The sequence below is a fragment of the Aegilops tauschii genome, chromosome 3, assembly GCF_002575655.3.
Source record: "Aegilops tauschii subsp. strangulata cultivar AL8/78 chromosome 3, Aet v6.0, whole genome shotgun sequence".
NCBI classification, from domain to species: domain Eukaryota; kingdom Viridiplantae; phylum Streptophyta; class Magnoliopsida; order Poales; family Poaceae; genus Aegilops; species Aegilops tauschii.
This window is the reverse complement of record NC_053037.3, coordinates 295,898,504-295,915,714: the sequence shown is the minus strand read 5'-3', so window position 1 is coordinate 295,915,714 and position 17,211 is coordinate 295,898,504.

Below are 17,211 nucleotides of genomic sequence, written 5' to 3'. Positions count from 1 at the left end.
TCACAGAAATCTTGAAAATTATTACAAAACATATTGTCTCTTAAAAGCTCAAAAGCATGAGTTCTTACGCCTCCACGAGGCATGATAAATGTTGTAGGATTCAAATAGGGAGGAACGCCGCCTTCGAGCCTCTTCCTCAGCCTTGTACACCACCTCGCCCACCTGGGGAGGCCCGTCATCGACAACGTCGCCGCCGTCCTTGTCAGCCGCGACCGCTGGGTCGATGCAGAGGAACTTCTGCAGCAAGGCCACCACCTGCTCCTTCACGGCCTCGGCGGCGGCACCATGGAGCTCAAGATCCACAGGTTCAAGCAGCGCACCAAGGTCGAAGCTGGGGTCCCGAAGATGGAGGTAGCTGAAGATGCGCGTCGCGGCTGAGGTAAAAATGAACGCGAACCTCACCCTCCATGGGGCCCACTCCGACGATGAGGCCCTCGAGCGCCATGACAAGCTTGGGGAGCAGTCCGGCAGAGCCCTCCTCCGGTGTTGCCAGCGGCTTCTTGTACTCTTCCCCATAGAGGGACTGCAGGGCTATGCGAGACCTCCGCTCGAGGGAGACAAAGGTGTCGCACCCCATAGTGGCTGCCTTCTCAGCCGCGGCAAGGAGTTTCTCCTTGTCCTTCAGCCGGGCCTTCTCCTCGGAGACGAGCTTGGTATGCGATGCCTGGCCACCTCCACCTCCTCCTTTAGCTTCTCCAGGCGACTGCGCTCTGTGGCCTGTTCCTGGGCTGCCTGCTCCAGCTCGGTGCCACGGTCAGTGAGCGCGGTCTCTTGGGTCTTCAGCTTCTCTTCCTGCTCCTCGAGCTGACGGGTGTGGGCGGCCTGCTCATCTCGGAGGGCCTTCAAATGGCCTCCGCCGTACGACAGCGCTCCTCGATGGCTGCTGCGTCAGCCAACATTGCGTCGCGAGGAGCTGCGGTCACGCTGACCAGCTTCCTGCCCTCCTCGGCGGCGGCCTCGGCCTGGCCCCAGGCTGTCCTGGCGGACAAGTCATCCCAAAGCCACCCCGAGACCAGCTCCAGACGCCTCATCACCATGCATCGGTCGGCGCCCTGAAGATCAGCCCAGAGCCGGTCCAACGCGGAGAAGGCTTCCTCCGAAGCACTGGGCGTGGCAGAAGAACCATATGGTCCGCCTGCATGACGGCTTGGGGAGAAGGCAGCACCGGCGCCGAGGCTGGCAAAGCAACAACATCAAGGATGGCCGAGGGCTCCGGAGCCCTCGGACCCCCAGCAGGCACACTGGAGATGGGCACCTCCGGAGTCGTCTTAGCCGCGGAGGCGGTCTTCTCCAGAGGCTGGGCCCCCGAGCCACGAGAGGGCAACCCCGCCGCAGGAGGACACGAAGCGGCCTCGTCTTTCCATGCCAGAGTCATTGCGGCCATGGCAGGCTGCTTGGCATCGAAGGCCCTGGCCTCGTCCTTCCTCTTCGCCGCCAATGTCAGCCTGGCCATCAAGAGAAAAATGTCTGAGCACTATGTCAAGAGCGGGAAGCAAAAACCAAGGTGAAACACTTACTCATCATCAGCGATGTACGACCTCTTCCTGGCCAGGAGCGCGGTGCCCCCGAGCTTCCTGGGCACGAGCTTTTCCGTGCTCTCAGGAACGGACGAGCGCGCAGCTATTGGCTCCGTGATGGTGGTGGCTGGCGACAAGGTGGATGCGTCGCCCCGGGGAAGCGACACCGTCGCGCCCTTCTTCGGGGTCCCCTGCTTCGGCTTCCTCTGGGGGGTGCCCCTGGACCTCGTGGTGACCCCGACGGAGCACGGCGATTCCTCGACCAGGTACGTGCCAGCGTCGTCGTCATCAGAGAGGACGCGGAGGAGATTGCTCTGCCGCAGGGGAGAGGTCTCCCCCACCCCCTCCAAGGTCGCCTCCGAGTCCCCCTCCTCCTCGGAGTGCTAACTGGAGGACACCGGCACCGGGGAGCTGGGGAGCTGGGAAGGCTTTGGCGGCACGATCCCCCGCTCGTTGAAGATTGGCATGGCGGTGATACGTCCATTTTGCATCATGCTTTTATATCGATATTTATTGCATTATGGGCTGTTATTACACATTATGTCACAATACTAATGCCTATTCTCTCTTATTTTACAAGGTTTACATAAAGAGGGAGAATGCCGGCAGCTGTAATTCTGGGCTGGAAAAGGCGCAAATATTAGAGACCTATTCTGCACAACTCCAAAAGTCCTGAAACTCCACGGAAGTTATTTTTGGAAATAATAAAAAATACTGAGCGAAGAAAATACCAGAGGGGACCCACACCCTGGGTACGAGGGTGGGGGCGCGCCCTACCCCCTGGGTGCGCCCCCTGCCTCGTGGGCCCCCTGGTGGCCCTCCGGTGCCCATCTTCTGCTATATGAAGTCTTTCGTCCAAAGAAAAAATCATAATCAAGCTTTCGGGACGAGACTCCGCCGCCACGAGGCGGAACCTTGGCGGAACCAATCTAGGGCTCTGGCGGAGCTGTTCTACCGGGGACACTTCCCTCCGGGAGGGGAAAATCATCGCCATCGTCATCACCAACGCTCCTCTCATCGGGAGGGGGCCAATCTCCATCAACATCTTCACCAGCACCATCTCCTCTCAAACCCTAGTTCATCTCTTGTATCCAATTCTTGTCTCTAAGTCCGAGATTGGTACCTGTAGGTTGCTAGTAGTGTTGATTACTCCTTGTAGCTGATGCTAGTTGGTTTATTTGGTGGAAGATCATATGTTTAGATCCTTTATGCATATTAATAATCCTCTGATTATGAACATGAATATGCTTTGTGAGTAGTTACGTTTGTTCCTGAGGACATGGGAGAAGTCTTGCTATTAGTAGTCATGTGAATTTGGTATTCGTTCGATATTTTGATGAGATGTATGTTGTCTCTCCTCTAGTGGTGTTATGTGAACGTCGACTACATGACACTTCACCATTGTTTGGGCCTAGAGGAAGGCATTGGGAAGTAATAAGTAGATGATGGGTTTCTAGAGTGACAGAAGCTTAAACCCTAGTTTATGCGTTGCTTCGTAAGGGGCTGATTTGGATCCATATGTTTCATGCTATGGTTAGGTTTACCTTAATACTTCTTTTGTAGTTGCGGATGCTTGCAATAGGAGTTAATCATAAGTGGGATGCTTTTCCAAGTAAGGACAACACCCAAGCACCGGTCCACCCACATATCAAATTATCAAAGTACCGAACGTGAATCATATGAACGTGATGAAAACTAGCTTGACGATAATTCTCATGTGTCCTCGGGAGCGCTTTTCTCTATATAAGAGTTTGTCCAGGCTTGTCCTTTGCTGTAAAAAAGGATTGGGCCACCTTGCTGCACTTTATGTACTTTTGTTACTTGTTGCCTGTTACAAATTATCTATCACAAAACTATCTATTACCTATAATTTCAGTGCTTGTAGAGAATACCTTGCTGAAAACCGCTTATCATTTCCTTCTGCTCCTCGTTGGGTTCAACACTCTTACTTATAGAAAGGACTACGATAGATCCCCTATACTTGTGGGTCATCAAGACTCTTTCCTGGCGCCGTTGCCGGGGAGTGAAGCGCCTTTGGTAGGTGGAATTTGGTAAGGAAAAATTTATATAGTGTGCTGAAATTTACTGTCACTTGTTACTATGGAAAGTAATCCTCTGAGGGGCTTGTTCGGGGTATCTTCACCCCGACCAGTAGAGCAAAGAGTTGCTCCTCAACCTACTGAACCTACTGAAAATCAGAATGTTTACTTTGAAATTCCTTCGGGTATGATAGAGAAACTGCTAGCCAATCCTTTTGCAGGAGATGGAACATTGCATCCCGATTTACACCTAATCTATGTGGATGAAGTTTGTGGATTATTTAAGCTCGAAGGTATGCCCGGTGATGTTATCAAGAAGAAGGTCTTCCCTTTATCTTTGAAGGGAGATGCATTGACATGGTATAGGCTATGTGATGATATGGGATCATGGGACTATAAGCGATTGAAATTGGAATTTCATCAGAAGTTTTATCCTATGCATCTTGTTCATCGTGATAGTAATTACATATATAATTTTTGGCCTCGCGAAGGAGAGAGCATCGCTCAAGCTTGGGGTAGGCTTAAGTCAATGTTATATTCATGCCCCAATCATGAGCTCTCAAGAGAAATGATTATTCAAAAAATTTATGCTCGGCTTTCTGACAACAATCGCACCATGCTCGATACTTCTTGTACTGGTTCTTTTATGATGAAGACTATTGAATTCAAATGGAATTTATTGGAAAGAATTAAACGCAACTCTGAAGATTGGGACCTCGACGAAGGTAAGGAGTCAGGTATAACACCTAAGTTTGATTGTGTTAAATATTTTATGGATACCGATGTTTTCCGTAAATTTAGCACTAAATATGGACTTGACTCTGAGATAGTAGCTTCTTTTTGTTAATCTTTTGCTGCTCACGTTGATCTCCCTAAGGAGAAGTGGTTTAAATATAATCCTCCCATAGAAGTAAAACTAGTTGCACCTATTAAAGTTGAAGAAAAGACTATCACTTATAATGATCCTATTGTTCCTACTGCTTATGTTGAGAAAACACCTTTTGTTGTTAGGATAAAGGAACATGCTAAAACTTCAACTGTGGTTCGTAAGAGCAATATTAGAACCTATACACCTCCTGAGCAAGTTAAAGTTGAACCTAATATTTCTATTGTTAAAGATCTCTTGGCTGATAATATTGATGGGCATGTTATTTATTTCTGTGATGAGACTACTAGAATTGCCAAGCCTGGTGCTAAAGATAAACCTAGACCTGTTATAGGCATGCCTATTATTTCTGTTAAAATAGGAGATCATTGTTATCATGGCTTGTGTGACATGGGTGCTAGTGCTAGTGCTAGTGCAATACCTATTGACTTATACAAAGAAATTATGCATGATATTGTACCCGCTGAGTTAGAAGAAATTGATGTTACCATTAAGCTTGCCAATAGAGATACTATATCACCAATTGGAATTGTTAGAGATGTTGAAGTCTTGTGTGGGAAAACTAAATATCCTGCTGATTTTCTTGTTCTTGGTTCCCCACAAGATAGCTTTTGTCCCATTATATTTGGTAGACCCTTCTTAAACACTGTTAATGCTAAGATAGACTGCGAAAAGGATGTTGTTACCATTGGTCTAGGTGATATGTCTCATGAGTTTAACTTTTCTAAATTTCATAGACAACACTGTGAAGAGGAATTGCCTAGTAAGGATGAAATTATTGGTCTTGCTTCTATTGTCGTACCTCCTAGTGATCCTTTAGAACAATATTTGCTAGACCATGAAAATGATATGTTTATGAATGAAAGAAGGGAAATAGATGAAGTATTCTTTAAACAGGGACCTATTCTGAAACACAACTTGCCTGTTGAAATCCTAGGGGATCCTCCTCCACCCAAGGGTGATCCCATGTTTGAGCTTAAACCATTGCCTGATACTCTTAAATATGCTTATCTTGATGAAAAGAAGATATATCCTGTTATTATTAGTGCTAACCTTTCAGAGAAGGAGGAAGAAAATTTATTGAAAACTCTGAAGAAGCACCGTGCTGCTATTGGATATACTCTTGATGCTCTTAAGGGCATTAGTCCCACTCTATGCCAACACAAAATAAATTTGGAGAAAGATTCCAAACCAGTTATTGATCACCAACGACGGCTGAATCCTAAGATGAAAGAAGTGGCAAGAAAGGAAATATTAAATCTCCTTGAGGCAGGTATAATCTATCCCGTTGCTGATAGTCAGTGGGTAAGTCCTGTCCATTGTGTCCCTAAGAAGGGAGGTATTACTGTCGTTCCTAATGATAAACATGAATTGATTCAGCAAAGAATTATTACAGGTTATAGGATGGTAATTGATTTCCGCAAATTAAATAAAGCTACTAAAAAAGATCATTACCCCTTACCTTTTATTGATCAAATGCTAGAAAGATTATCCAAACATACACATTTTTGCTTTCTAGATGGTTATTCTGGTTTCTCTCAAATACCTGTGTCAGCTGATGATCAAGCTAAGACCAATTTTACTTGCCCTTTCGGTACTTTTGCTTATAGACGTATGACTTTTGGTTTATGTAATGCACCTGCTACCTTTCAAAGATGAATGATGGCTATATTCTCTGACTTTTGTGAAAAGATTTGTGAGGTTTTCATGGACGATTTCTCCGTTTATGGATCCTCTTTTGATGATTGCTTGAGCAACCTTGATCAAGTTTTGCAGAGATGTGAAGAAACTAATCTTGTCTTGAATTGGGAAAAGTGCCACTTTATGGTTAATGAAGGCATTTTCTTGGGGCATAAAATTTCTGAAAGAGGTATTGAATTTGATAAAGCTAAAGTTGATGCTATTGAAAAGATGCCATGTCCCAAGGACATCAAATGTATAAGAAGTTTCCTTGGTCATGCCGGTTTTTATAGGAGGTTCATTAAGGACTTCTCAAAAATTTCTCGGCCTCTGACTAATCTCTTACAAAAAGATATACCATTTGTCTTTGATGATGATTGTGTAGAAGCATTTGAAATACTTAAGAAAGCATTGATTTCTGCACCTATCGTTCAGCCACCTGATTGGAATTTACCTTTTGAAATTATGTGTGATGCTAGCGATTATGTTGTAGGTGCTGTTCTAGGGCAAAGAGTTGATAAGAAATTAAATGTTATTCAATATGCTAGTAAAACTCTAGACAATGCCCAGAGAAATTATGCTACTACTGAAAAAGAATTCTTAGCAGTTGTATTTGCTTGTGATAAGTTTAGACCTTATATTGTTGATTCTAAAGTAACTATTCACACTAATCACGCTACTATTAAATATCTTATGGAAAAGAAATATGCTAAACCTAGACTTATTAGATGGGTTCTCTTGCTACAAGAATTTGATTTGCATATTATTGATAGAAAGGGAGCTGAGAACCCCATTGCAGACAACTTGTCTAGGTTAGAAAATGTTCTTGATGACCCACTACCTATTGATGATAGCTTTCCTGATGAACAATTAAATGTCATAAATGCTTCTCGTACTGCTCCATGGTATGCTGATTATGCTAATTACATAATTGCTAAATTTATACCACCTAGTTTCACATACCAACAAAAGAAAAAGTTTTTCTATGATTTAAGACATTACTTCTGGGATGACCCACATCTTTATAAAGAAGGAGTAGATGGTGTTATTAGACGTTGTGTACCTGAGCATGAACAGGAACAGATCCTACGCGAGTGTCACTCCAAAGCTTATGGAGGACACCACGCTGGAGATAGAACTGCACATAAGGTATTGCAATCCGGTTTTTATTGGCCTACTCTCTTCAAGGATGCTCGTAAGTTTGTCTTAGCTTGCGATGAATGTCAAAGAATTGGTAATATTAGTAGACGTCAGGAAATGCCTATGAATTATTCACTTGTTATTGAACCATTTGATGTTTGGGGCTTTGATTATATGGGACCGTTTCCTGCCTCTAATGGGTATACTCATATTTTAGTTGCTGTTGATTACGTTACTAAGTGGGTAGAAGCTATTCCAACTAGTAGTGCTGATCATAACACCTCTATTAAGATGCTTAAAGAAATTATTTTTCCGAGGTTTGGAGTCCCTAGATATTTAATGACTGATGGTGGTTCACATTTCATTCATGGTTCTTTTCGTAAAATGCTTGCTAAGTATGATGTTAATCATAGAGTTGCATCTCCATATCACCCACAGTCTAGTGGTCAAGTAGAATTGAGTAATAGAGAGCTCAAATTAATTTTGCAAAAGACTATTAATAGATCTAGAAAGAATTGGTCCAAGAAACTTGATGATGCATTATGGGCCTATAGAACTGCATATAAAAATCCTATGGGTATGTCTCCGTATAAAATGGTTTATGGAAAAGCATGTCACTTACCTCTCAAACTAGAACATAAGGCATATTGGTCCATTAAAGAGCTCAACTATGATTTCAAACTTGCTGGTGAGAAGAGGTTATTTGACATTAGCTCACTTGTTGAATGGAGAACCCAAGCCTATGAGAATGCCAAGCTGTTTAAAGAGAAAGTTAAAAGATGGCATGACAAAAGAATACAAAAGCGTGAGTTTAATGTAGGTGATTATGTATTATTATACAACTCTCGTTTAAGATTTTTTGTAGGAAAACTTCTCTCTAAATGGGAAGGACCTTACGTTATCGAGGATGTCTATCGTTCTGGTGCCATAAAAATCAACAATTTTGAGGGCACAAATCCGAAGGTGGTGAACGGTCAAAGAATCAAACATTATATCTCAGGTAATCCTATAAATGTTGAAACCAATGTTATTGAAACGGTAACCCCGGAGGAATACATAAGGGACACTTTCCAGAATGTTTCAGACTCCGAAAAGGAATAGGTATGTGGTAAGTAAACCGACTCCAAAACAGTTCTAATGGCAAATTTTCTCTGTTTTGGAATATTTAGAAAAATAGAAAACTAAGAAGCAGTCCGTGAAGGACACGAGGGCTCCACGAGGGTGGAGGGCGCGCCCTACCCCCTGGGCGCGCCCCCTGCCTCGTGGTCACCTCGTGTGCTCTCCGGACTCCATTTTCTTGCACGATACTTCTTTCGGTCGGTAAAAATTCATTATATAATCTCCCGAAGGTTTTGACCACCGTATCACGCAATTATCCTCTGTTCTTGTTTCGAGCTGTTTTCTTTCAGGGTTGTCAAGGCCAGGCATCATGTCGTCCCCCTCCTCCAACAATGGTGACAATGGTGCTTGGCTAATCAAGATAGAGCTGAAGAGGGAAGAACCCATGGAGATCAACTAGGATGAAGGGATCAAGAAGGCCACGGAGGACCAAGCTCCGGCAGCAGAAGACATCCTTCAACTTGATCACAATCTTCTTACCCCAACTGAGATCGAAGCTTTCAAGATGATTGAGTTAGCTCGTATACAAAACAAGTATCTCACACGTGAAAATATTTTGTTGAAGGAGCATATCATCGCACTCAAGAGCATTATCCGCAAGCTGGAGGACCTCTTACGCTCGATGTGCGACTATCCATCATCACCTCCATCTTCTTCACCAGCAAAGGAGATATAATCACATGGGTATGGGCACTCCTCTTGGCAACTGCCAAGCTTGGGGGAGGTGCCCCGGTATCGTATCACCATCACACTCCTATCTTTACCGTTTTTCTTAGTTCGATCCTTTTAGTAATATCTTGATCTATTAGAATAAAGTTTTTGGTATGATCTATTTTTGAGTTTTGTTTTATGATCCCTCTATGTAATCAAGTCCGTGAGCTATATAATAAAGATTAGTGTTGAGTCAAGGGCTTGATTATCTTGCTATGATTATGAGTGAATAAAGAAAAAGAAAGAATAAAAAGAAATAAAAAGAGATCATATTTATCTTATGGAGAGTAATGACTTCACATATAAAGAGTATGATGATTAAAAGTTGTTGAGGGTTGACAAACATAGTTTTGGTCATCGTTGCAATTAATAGGAAGTAGTAAAGAAAGAGAGGTTTCACATATAAATGTACTATCTTGGACATCTTTTATGATTGTGAGCACTCATTAAAATATGAAATGCTAAAGAGTTGATGTTGGACAAGGAAGACAACGTAATGGGTCATGTTTTCTTATATCTGAGATAAAGTATATTGTCATGGATCATCCAACATGTTGAGTTTGCCTTTATCCCTCATGCTAGACAATTCTTTGGACCAAGTAGAAATACTACTTGTGCTTCTAAATACCCTTAAAACCCGTTTGGCCATGAGAGTCCACCATATCTACCTATGGATTGAGTAAGATCCTTCAAGTAAGTTGTCATCGGTGCAAGCAATAAAAATTGCTCTCTAAATTGTATGATTGATTAGTGTGGAGGAAATAAGCTTTATACGATCTTGTGATGTGGAAGAAATAAAAGCGACAGACTGCACAATAAAGTTCCATATCACAAGTAGCAATATAAAGTGACGTTCTTTCGCATTAAGATTTTGTGCATCCAACCCTGAAAGCGCATGACAACCTCTGCTTCCCTCTGCGAAGGGCCTATCTTTTACTTTTATCTTCTACCTTATGCAAGAGTCATGGTGATTTTCACCTTTCCTTTTTACACTTTATCCTTTGGCAAGCACAGTGTGTTGGAAAGATCCTGATATATATATATATATATATCTAATTGGATGTAAGTTAGCATGAACTATTATTGTTGACATTACCCTTGAGGTAAAAGGTTGGGAGGCGAAACTATAAGCCCCTATCTTTCTCTGTGTCCGATTAAAACTCTGTAACCACAAGTATCGCGTGAGTGTTAGCAATTGTGAAAGACTAAATGATAGTTGAGTATGTGAACTTGCTGAAAAGCTCTTACATAGACTCTTTCTGATGTTATGACAAATTGCAATTGCCTCAATGACTGAGACTATAGTTTGTTAGTTCTCAATAAAGTTTCTGATTCATACTTGACATTGTGAATAGATTATTACTTGAGCATAAGAAATCATATGACAATATCTATATATGTTGCTGTTATAAGAATGATCATGATGCCCTCATGTCCGTATTTTATTTTATCGACACCTCTACCTCTAAACATGTGGACATATTTATCGTTATCGGCTTCCGCTTGAGGACAAGCGAGGTCTAAGCTTGGGGGAGTTGATACGTCCATTTTGCATCATGCTTTTATATCGATATTTATTTCATTATGGGTTGTTATTACACATTATGTCACAATACTTATGCCTATTCTCTCTTATTTTATAAGGTTTACATAAAGAGGGAGAATGCCGGCAGCTGGAATTCTGAGCTGGAAAAGGAGCAAATATTAGAGACCTATTCTGCACAACTCCAAAAGTCCTGAAACTCCACGGAAGTTATTTTTGGAAATAATAAAAAATATTGAGCGAAGAAAATACCAGAGGGGACCCACACCCTGGGCACGAGGGTGGGGGTGCGCCCTACCCCCCTGGGCGCGCCCCCTGCCTCGTGGGCCCCCTGGTGGCCCTCCGATGCCCATCTTCTGCTATATGAAGTCTTTCATCCAAAGAAAAATCACAAGCAAGCTTTCGGGACGAGACTCCGCCACCACGAGGCGGAACCTTGGCGGAACCAATCTAGGGCTCTGGCGGAGCTGTTCTGCCGGGGACACTTCCCTCCGGGAGGGTGAAATCATCGCCATCGTCATCACCAACGCTCCTCTCATCGGGAGGGGGCCAATCTCCATCGACATCTTCACCAGCACCATCTCCTCTCAAACCCTAGTTCATCTCTTGTATCCAATTCTTGTCTCTAAGTCTAAGATTGGTACCTGTAGGTTGCTAGTAGTGTTGATTACTCCTTGTAGTTGATCCTAGTTGGTTTATTTGGTGGAAGATCATATGTTCAGATCCTTTATGCATATTAATACTCCTCTGATTATGAACTTGAATATGCTTTGTGAGTAGTTATGTTTGTTCCTGAGGACATGAGAGAAGTCTTGCTATTAGTAGTCATGTGAATTTGGTATTCATTCGATATTTTGATGAGATGTATGTTGTCTCTCCTCTAGTGGTGTTATGTGAACGTCGACTACATGACACTTCACCATTGTTTGGGCCTAGAGGAAGGCATTGGGAAGTAATAAGTAGATGATGGATTGCTAGAGTGACAGAAGCTTAAACCCTAGTTTATGCGTTGCTTCGTAAGGGGCTGATTTGGATCCATATGTTTCATGCTATGGTTAGGTTTACCTTAATACTTCTTTTGTAGTTGCGGATGCTTGCAATAGGAGTTAATCATAAGTGGGATGCTTGTCCATGTAAGGACAGCACCCAAACACTGGTCCACCCACATATCAAATTATCAAAGTACCGAACGCGAAACATATGAACGTGATGAAAACTAGCTTGAGGATAATTCCCATGTGTCCACGGGAGCGCTTTTCTCTATATAAGAGTTTGCCCAGGCTTGTCCTTTGCTACAAAAAGGATTGGGCCACCTTGCTGCACTTCATTTACTTTTGTTACTTGTTGCCCTTTACAAATTATCTTATCACAAAACTATCTGTTACCTATAATTTCAGTGCTTGCAGAGAATACCTTGCTGAAAACTGCTTATCATTTCCTTCTGCTCATCGTTGGGTTCGACACTCTTACTTATCAAAAGGACTACGATAGATCCCCTATACTTGTGGGTCATCAGGCGGCGACCACCTTCTCTCCGTCGTCACGGCGGTACAACGGGAGGTAGGCCGCTGGGAGGACGCCTGCGTCCTTCTCGAGCAAGGTGCGCATGGCCTTGCTTAGCTCCTCGCCGGATAGGTCGTCTGGCGCAGCCGGAGTTTGTCTTCCACGCCCTTGAGGCTCCACAGAGGGCACGAACGCGCCTGGAGCGGAGCCAGGCACTGCGTCAGGAACTCCCTGACGATCATGGCCCCAGTCAGCTTCTCCGCCTCCAGGTCTGCCGTCATCCTCTCCAGCAGCTGCTCCGCTCGGGGGTCGGTGAGCTTCTCATGAGCCCACTGGTCAAGCTTCACCGGCAACACGGTCGGCGGCTCCAGCCGAGCGTGGGAGCGCTTGGCATCCATGAAGATCCACTTCTGCCAAAAGTCCTCCACCTTCTTCTCGGACCTCGAGATTGCGTTGCTGCCATTGGCTGCGATGAAGCAAGCGCATCCGGAGCACTGGGCGCTGCCTATCCAGAGGTAGAAGAAGTGGCGGAACAACGCGACGGAGGGCGCCACCCCCACGAACGCCTCGAAATAGAAGGCAAAGATTGACAGGAGGAGGATGGAGTTGGGATGAAGATGGAGGGCATGGATCTGGTAGTGGTTGAGAATGCCGAAGAAGAAGCTGGAGAAGGGCGGGACGAGCCCAGCAAAGACATCGTGCAGGAAGAAGGGGTGGAAGGTCTCCCCCAAGGTTTCTGGATTGGCTGAGCCGACCCGGAGCGCCGTCTCTCCTCCCTCATTGGCGCTGCTCACCATCAGCGGGAGCACGATGGCAAGATGCTTCCCCTCAGTGACGGTGGATGCACTGAGGGCCGGCTCGAACGAGGGAGCAGAGCACGCAGAAGGAGCGGCGGGGTTATCTTTTTTGGTCACCATCAGAGACAAGTCAGGGGAGAAGTTGTTAGATCTGGAGGCGCTCTGAGCAGGGAAAGAAGGGGATTTGGAGCAAGACGAAGGGGAGGCAATGAAGACCCGGCGGCAGGCATCAACCTTTTTGTCAGCCTAGGACGGTTGCCGAGGCCGCGTGGGGAAGCGGAGACGCCACGTCCCATCAAGCTCCATGTGTCAACCGAGGCCGCAGGCGGTTGGGGCCCGCGGCGCTTCGCCCTTGCCCATTGGCTTTGCCTCGAAGCTAAGTCCGAGCGCGCCTTGGGCCCGGGGGCTACTGTCGGCGTTCTGGGAATGAGGGTACCCAGACTTGCCTGCCTACGGCCCTTGGCGTGGCTCCATCGACGGCCTGGTATGGCCCACCTTCAGCACCAGCAACGCAAGACCCTCGCGAGGGGCCAAGCCTCGCGAGGCAGACGATGCCAAGACCTCCGGAAGGAGCGGCCTTCGTAGGCTGGCTCCTGAGGAGCGGAGATCTCTATGCAAGCCCTCACCTCATGAGGTTTGAATGACGCAAGCCATGACGACCAAGGCCAGGCGGACGCCAACGGGCGCAATATAGCAGTTTCCTCTTTGGTGCTAAGGAGGCAAGCGCAGGCGCGGAGTCCCGACGAATCAGCCAAAGGTTACCATTTCCATGCAACAAGACCAGGACAGCTAGGACGGCAGGACAGAGGTCATCGTTGAGCCCACCACGGCATCATGACCAGAAGCTTTGCAGGCGAAGACCACCTTTGGTCAGTATAAGATGTACTAGTTGTCTCCCTTCAAATTTGGCCGTTGTGGGATCCCTTCCCGCCTTCATTTTGGGGGAAGAGGACCAAGGCCATTATAAATAGAGCCTAGCCACCACCGTAGAAGGGGATCCGGATCATTCAGAACATCCTCTCCCTCACCAGCTCAAGAACACACCTCTTGAGGTTGTTCTTCCATTGTACTAGTTCATCCTCAGCCCACCTCGAGGCCAATCCACCACAAAGCAGGAGTAGGGTTTTACACCGCAAGGTGGCCCGAACCTGGGTAAACTATTGTGTCCCATTTCCTTCCAGTTCACCAGATTTTGCCAAATGTACAATCTAGAGGACTCCATGGTTGAACTTAAGCATAATGTACAAACCTCAAAACACAAGTACTTCTCCTTTGTTCTAGAATCTTGTGTATCATAATTGCCCAATTTTTTTCTTTATGCTTTACAATGCACAATTCCATGAATCTTAAAATAGATTAGATTTTTTATAAAAACTAAATGATTTTGAATGGGATGAACTATAAGAATTAAACAAACATCTACACCATGCATATATGACTCAACGCTTACATGCTATAATGTGGTATTTATTCATAATTTGGTTGCCAAATCTCATGCGTGCAATGCACGTGTACCTTACTAGTCTAAATGGTGTTTGTGTGTGTGTGTTGTGCGTGTTAGACACATTGTACGTAGTATCGTACATGGTTTAGATTCCGAACATCTAGCTAGAGCATACATGTACTATGATTTGAATTCAACATAAAATGGATACATATATTTGAATTTGAGATCGTATGTACATGTAGTTCATATTTATATAGGTATTTACTACTCCTATATTCATGTCATGTGTTGTGAAGATAATATCTAGATGGTTGTATAACTAACCCGAGTACAATCCCATTCAAACAGGGAAAATGTACTCAAATTTAGTCCATATGCTAGACAACACGAATTGTTTTTTGATTGTTGAGGGAAGTGCAAATTGTTTTGGTACTGTACACGTTATGTTTGTTGTCCGGATTTTTTAGTTTTGTTGTTGTAGTTGTATTTGAATGCATTTCTAATAATATAGTAAAACGAGACATGGCTCTCTCTAGTGATGAGGTGCGAATTGTCTTTTTTTGTACACGTTAAGCTTGTTCTCCCGGAATTTCAAGCCGCGCCTTGTTATGCTGAAATTTTAAGCTAGCATCTCTGTCTATCGTGCTGCGAAACTCCCGCCTCTTCAACTCGCGCCTTGTTACCCCGAAATATTTAAGATATATCTTTGTCTCGTTGTGCTCCAAAAACTCCCTCCATCTCAACCTGCGCCTTGCTATCCCAAAATTACAACGCGCGCGAAAACTCCCACCTCCCGCGAAATCCCGACATGTGAAATGCCCGTGATACCCCCTAACCGAAAGAACCGCCTAGCTCAAATCGGTGGGGGTACTTTTCTAACTTACCCCACATTTCGAAAAGCGCGTCCCTAAGCCATGGTCCCCCCTCCCATCCCATCCGCCCACCCATTCGTACACCAAGGCCGCGAAAACCCGCGAAGCCCCACACCCTCCTCCGTCCGCCACCCAGCCGGAGCCTCTTCCCTGACGACGTCGTCCACAGCAACACCTCGACGTCCCTCATCCACTGCACCGGATGAGGATCCATCATCAATCTTGTCGTCCCACTGGTTCAGCCACCCCGTCCTCCACCTCCAAGGAGCTGCTCCGATGTTCCCCTCGTGTTTCGCGCCACCTCCATTCCCACACCGCCGTCTTCACCTGCACCACCGGAAGAGCAGCATCATCACTCATTCCTCGGATGAAGCTGAGGCCTAATCGGCGCCAACAAAGAGGTTCTACACTAATCGCTGCATTTTCTTCTTGATTCGATCTCACGGTGCTGCCGGCTCTCAGTCCTGAGCGGACATGGCGGCTCCATCCACGACGGCGTCGCCGGCCACTTCCTCCACGACGTCGCTCCCTCGGCGGTGACGTCCACATCAGTAGGAGCTACTACTGCTTTGGCTCTCGCTCGCGCTGCTGCTCTGCTCTTGCTCTCGGTCCCCTGCCTGGTTTGCTCTTGCTCTTGCTGCTCCTCTCGCTCTTGCTCTTACTTGTGCTACTGCTCTCGCTCTTGCTTGCGCTGCTGCTCTACTCTTGCGCGCGTTACTACTGCATGAGCAGCAGATCCTGCTCTCCCTCGAGCCCCTGCAGCTGCTACCCGAGATGCTGCTACACGACCAGCTGCCCCGGCTCTCGCACGCGCTGCTGCTTCAGGCGCGGCTGCTGCTGCTACTACTTTTCTGCTACTAGTGTGTTCCGTTTCGACAGTAAAATTCAGTTTCGACAACAAAATTCAGTTTCGACAGCAAAATTCAGTTTCAATAGTAAAATTTAGTTTTGACAGGAAAACTCAGTTTTGATAGTTAAATTCAGTTTCAACAGTTAAATTCAGTTTCGACAGTTAAGTTCAGAGATGAACGACTGATGTATTTTACATCTAGCACTTTGTGGTTATGTATTTTACGTCATCTATTGGAGATGCTATTAGAATTCCACTCAGGTTAACGTTGTCTCTCTTGTCCTGCTTTAGCTTCGCTGTCATACAACTCACCGGAGCTGCTCCAACGACGAAATCCTCCATCACAGTGGAGCAGTACCCCAGGCTCCATCTCCAGACGCCTAAGATCTTCTTCCCCTCCTCCGACAGCCAAATCAGCCAAAGCATCCTCACCGACCAACCCAATCACGCAGAGATCGACATGGCTTCGCCAAAGAGGTTGTACACTTGTTGCATCTCTTTTTTACTCTACATGTTATATATATTGTCCACTGAGCACACGTAGTAAGGCGAAATATGATTAGTTTCTCCTACTATATGACAAGCAGTGAGGTACCAGGCAACTTAGCTATCCGTGATGGACTCTCTTGAACGCCATCATTATTTATCTCTACGCATTTGAGCTGTGCATTTGTAGATGGGCCTAGGAGTTGAGCTAGTAGGGCAGTGGCCTGGGTCCAAAGTAGTAGAAGTAGCACAAAAGCATTTTTTGAGTGTAGGCTTTTCCCTGCTCAAGCCAGCCTACTAGAATCGCCAATGCTTGAAAGGAAAAGTGAAGGAAAAACATAGGAATTGGAAAGTTTCCTATGGTACTACTATTCATGCATTTGGTTCAAAGGAATGGAGCAAAGGAAAACTGTAGGATTTGTTCCTGTAGTGTCTCCTTGAAAGAAAAACCGTAGGAATTTTAATATCCACTTGTCCTCCTTTTCAAATTCCTATTTATGAAGCACAAGACTAAGAGATAGTAGCAAAATAGCATTATAACCGTACATTTTATTGTGGTTTGACTTAATCTCACCGTGCTTCTTTGCATCCTGTGATCTTCCAATTCTTGTGAACCAAACA